The 5,341-nt window shown below is 40.9% G+C and overlaps 1 protein-coding gene across 2 annotated transcripts in view; it reads left to right on the forward strand.

Moving 5' to 3' along the window:
- The window catches only part of CCDC85A (coiled-coil domain containing 85A), a 212,292-nt gene that overhangs the window by 58,229 nt on the left and 148,722 nt on the right, over window positions 1-5,341 (forward strand). The window lies entirely within an intron of this gene.

Consider the following 5,341-nt stretch of genomic DNA (forward strand, 5'->3'; position numbering starts at 1 on the left):
TATATATATATATATGTATATATATATGTGTATATATATATATGTATATATATATATATATGTATACGTATATATATATATGTATATATATATATATGTGTGTATATATATATATATATGGCATATGGGATATTTTGATACAGACATACAATGTGTAATAATCACATGATTGTAAATGATCACATCAGGGTAAATGGAGTACCCTTCACTTCAAGCATTTATCCTTTGTGTTACAAACAATCCAGTTACACTCTTTTAGGTTTTTAAAAACTATACAGTTAAATTATTATTGACTCTAACTGCCCTGTTGTGCTATCAAATACTAGATCTTAGTCATTCTCTCTATTTTCTTGTGCCCATTAACCATCCTCAGTTTTCCCCCAACATCCCCCATTACCTTTCTGGGCCTCTGATACCCCTTGTTCTATTCTCTATCTCCATGATTTCAATTGTTTTAATTTTTAGCTCCCACAAATAAGTGAGAATGTGCAGTTTGTCTTTCTGTGCCTGGCTTATTTCACTTAGCATAGTGACCTCCAGTTCCATCCATGTTCTTGCAAATGACAAGATCTCATTCTTTTTGATGGCTGAATAGTACTCCATGGTATATACCACATTTTCTTCTTCCATTTATCTGTTGGTGGACACTTAGGTTGTTTCAAAATCTTGGCTAGTGTGAACAGTACTGCATTAAACATGGGAGTGCAGATATCTCTTTGATATACTGATTTCCTTTCTTTTGGGTATATTGCCTAGCAGTGGAATGCTGGATCATAAGGTAGCTCTATTTTTCGTTATTTTGAGGAACCTCCAAACTGTTCTCCATAGTGTTTGAACTAATTTACATTCCCACCAATGGTATACAAAGGTTCCCTTTTCTCCACATCCTTGCTAGCCTTTGTTATTGCCTGTCTTTTGGATAAAAGCCATTTTAACTAGAGTGAGATGATACCTCATTGTAGTTTTGATTTGCATTTCTCTGATGATCAGTGGTGTTGAGCACCTTTTCATATGCCTATTTTCCAATTGTGTGTCTTCTTTTGTGAAATGTCTATTCAGATCTTTTGTCAGTTTTTTAATTGGATTATTACATTTTCCCCATAGAGTTGTTTGAGCTCCTTATATATTCTTGTTATTAATCCCTTGTTCAGATAGTGTATTAGGCCATTCTCACATTGCTATAAATACCTGAGACTGGGTAATTTATAGAGAAGAAGGGTTTAATTAGCTAATTGTTCTACAGGCTTTACAGGAAGCATTGTGCTGACATCTGCTTGGTATCCTCAGAGGCCTCAGAAAGCTTACAATCATGGCAAAAGGCAAAGGGGGAGTAGGCATATCACATGGTGAGAACGGAGCAAGAAAGAGAGAGAGTCGTGGGGGGAGATGCTCCACACTTTTAAACAACCAGATCTCATGTGAACTCAGAGTGAGATTTCACTCTTCACCAAGGGAATGGCCTAAACAATTCATGAGGGATCTACCCCATGAGCCAGATACCTCCCACCAAGTCCCTCCCTCCAACACTGGTAATTACAATTCAACATAAAACTTGGGTGGGGACAAATATCCAAACTATATCAGATGGGTAGTTTGCAAATATTTTCTCCCATTCTATGGATTGTCTCTTCATTTTGTTGATTGTTTCATTCACCTTGCAGAAGCTTTTTAACTTGAGGTGATCTGATTTGTCCATCTTTGCTTTGGGTACCTGTGCTTGTGGGGTATTTGTCAAGAAATCTTTGTCCTGGAGAAATCAGTGTCCCGGAGAATTCCTTCAATGTTTTCTGTTAGTAATTTTATAGTTTGAAGTATTAGACTTAAGTCTTTAATTCATTTTGATTTGATTTTTGAAAATGGTGGAAGATTGGGGTCTAGTTTTATTCTTCTGCAAATGGATATCCAGGTTTCCCAGCACAATTTATTGAGAAGACTGTCCCTTCTATGTTATTTGTTTTTTTTCTCTTGATACTTTTAGGATCTTTTCTTTATATGTGATCTTTGGACATTTAGTTATTAAATGCCTTGAAGTAATCTTCTTTGGGTTAAATCTACTTGGTGTTCTATAACCTTCTTGTACTTGAATATTAATATTTTTGTCTATGTTTGAGACGTTCTCTGTTGTTATCCTTTTGAATAAACTTTTTACCCGTTTCTTTCTGTACCTCCTCTTTAAAGCCAATAACTCTTAGGTTTGCCCTTTTGAAGCTATTTTCCAAATATTGTAGGAGTGATTCATTTTTTTCTCTTTTTTTCTTTTATCTCTTTTGTGTATTTTCAAATAGCCTGTCTTCCAGCTTGCTAGTTCTTTCCACTCCTTGATCAATTCTGCTATCAGAGACTCTGATGCATTCTTCAGTATGTCAGTTGCATTTTTCAATTCCAGAATTTCTGCTTCTTTTTATTTATTTCAATTTCTTTGTTAAATTTATCTGAGAGAATTTTGAATTACTTCTGTGTGTTATCTTGACTTTTTTTGAGTTTTCTGAACACAGCTATTTTGAATTCTGTGTCTAAAAGGTCATATATTTTTATCTCTCCAGGATTGGCCCCTGGTTCCTTATTTAGTTTGTTCATTTACGTCATGTTTTCCTGTGGGATCTTGATGTTTGTAGATGTTCGTCGATGTCTGGGCATTGAAGAGATAGATATTTACTGTCGTCTTCACAGTCTGGACTTGTTCATACCTATCCTTCTTAGGAAAGTTTTCCAGGTATTTGAAGGGACTTTGGTATTGTGATTTCGGTCGCTGCAGCTGTATCTGCGTTAGGGGACCCCCCAAGCCCAGTGACACCATAGTTCTTGCAGACTCATAGAAGTATTGCCTTGGTGGTCTTGGATAAGTTCTAGAATAATTCTCTGGATTACCAAGCAGAGAGCTTTGTTCTCCTCCCTTACTTTGTCTCCAACAAGTAGAGTCTCCCTCTCTTTCTTTCTTTACTAAAGACAGCACAGCACTGGGTCTTGCCTAAGGCCCACTATAACCACTACCTGTCTACTGCCTATGCTCACTCAGGACATTAGGGCTCTACAATCAGCAGGTGGTAAATCCAGCCACTCTTGTGTCTTTCCTTTTAGGGCAGAAAATTCCCTTGGGCTCCAGGCAGGTCCAGAGATGTCCAGGAGCCAGGGCCTAGAGTTGGAAACCATAGAAATCTACCTGGTGCTCTATTCTGCAGCTAAACTGGCCCTGAAACCACAAGACAAAGTTTTTCCCACCTTTCTCTCCCCTTGCGCCAGCAGAGGAATCTCTCCCCATGCCTATCACCACTGTAGGCCTGTGGGAAGTACTGCCAGGGTACCACTGACAATTCACTTGAGGTCCAAGTGCTTTTCAGTCAACTTGTGCTGAATGCTTCTAGGCCTGGGACTCTCCCTTCAGGGACTTAGACACCCTTCTGACCCAGCGTAGGTACAGAAATGCCATCTAAAACCCAAAGCCTGGAACTGGGGATCCTAAGAGACTGCTGGGTCCTCTCCCCTACTGTGGATAAGCTGGTACCTAGGCTGTAAGACACAGTCTCCTCTGTTTTTCCCTTTCCTTTCTCAAGCAGAAGGAGGCTCTCTGTAGTCTGAATATGCTGTGAGTATGCTGGGTCACATCTGAAGCCAGCACATCTGAGTCTCACCCAAGGCCCACAGTATGGTTACTTGGTTACTGCTGCTAATTATTCAGGGCCCCAGGGCTTCTTTAGTCAGCAAGTGATGAATCCTGCCAGGATTGAGTCTTTCCTTTCAAGCAGTGGGTTCCCTTCTGGCCAAGGGTGTGTCTAGAAATGTTATCTGAAAGCTAGGGCCTGGAATGGGGGCCTCACGACTCTGCCTGATTCCCTGTTCTACTGTGGCTGAGCTGGTATCCAACTTTCAGAACAAAGTCCTGTTTACTCTTCCTTCTCCTCTCCTCAAGCAGAAGGAAGCAGTCTCTTTTGGAGCTGCAAGCTGTGCTGTCTGTGCTTGTAGAGGGGTGACAGAAGCACTCCCTTAGCCACCCTGACTAGTGTCTCACTAGGTCATGTTCCCCACAAGTCCACTGGCTGTGAGCCCAGCACGGCACTAGGACATGCCTAGGAGTTGCATCCTTGTGGTTTAGACAGCCTTTCAAGTTTATTTAGAATCCCACAGCACTTTAGCCTGCAGTAGTTAGGCTTGCTGAAACTCAAGTTCCAACAGCTGGGATGGGTGATTCCCTTCTTTCCAGAGCTGGTCTAAATGCTCCCTCTATGAGCACCAGCTGAGTTCTGCCCACTGTTGGCAGCACTGAATTCCAAAGTCCCGCAGTTGCCCACTGTTCCTCCCATAAGCACACAGATTCCCTCCTCATGCCACATGGCCTCTGCCAGGGGATGAGGAGGGGGTCGCTTCAGCAATTCAAGACTATCTTTCCTATCTTCTTCAGTGCCTCTTTCAGTGATATTAAGTTAAAACCAGCTACTGTGATTGCTTACCCGATTTTTGGTTCTTATGAAGTTGCTTTTTTGCAGATAGTTGTCACATTTGGTGTTCTGCAAGGAGGACCACTGGTGGAGGCTTCTATTTGGTCATTGGCTCTGCCTTTCTCTTCCTGCTCATTTTTAAATTGGGTTGTGCTATGGTTTGAATATGTCCTTCCCAAAATTCAGATGTTGCCAATGTGATGGTATTAGGAGGTGGGGTCTCTAAGAGGTGAGTAAGCCGTGAGGCTATTAAGGCTCTTATAAAAGAGACTTCATATAGCATTTGGGCAGCTTGCCCTTCTGGCATGTGTGGATGTATCATCTGGTATCACCAGACCAAATGCCATCTCCTTGATCTTGAACTTCCCAGTTTCCAGAACTGGGAGAAATAAATTTTCATTCTTTATAAATTACCCAGTCTCAGGTATTCTGTTATAGCAGCTGAAAACGTACTAAGACAAGTTATTTGGCTCACTGCAACCTCCACCTCCTGGGTTCAAGTGATTTTCCTGCCTCAGCCTCCCAAGTAGCTGGGATTACAGGCATGTGCCACCACACCTGGCTAATTTTTTGTATTTAGTAGAGACAGGGTTTCACCATGTTGGTCAGGCTGGTCTTGAACTCCTGACCTCAGGTGTTCCACCTGCTTCAGCCTCCCAAAGTGCTGGGATTACAGGAGTGAGCCACCACGCCTGGCCCAAGTTATTTGTCTCTATTGTTTGAGTTATAGATGTCCTTAATTATAATCTAGATACAAGCTGCTTATCAAATATGACTTGCAAATACTTTTTATCATTCTGTGGGTTGTCTTATTACATTCTTGATAATGTCCTTTGAAGCATAAAACATTTGTTTGGTGAAATCCAGTTTTATTTGCTTATGCTTTTGGTGTCATATCTCAAAAAAAA

Source organism: Rhinopithecus bieti, unplaced genomic scaffold (assembly GCF_001698545.2).
Source record: "Rhinopithecus bieti isolate Rb0 unplaced genomic scaffold, ASM169854v2 scaffold_7414, whole genome shotgun sequence".
Taxonomy (NCBI): Eukaryota; Metazoa; Chordata; class Mammalia; order Primates; family Cercopithecidae; genus Rhinopithecus; species Rhinopithecus bieti.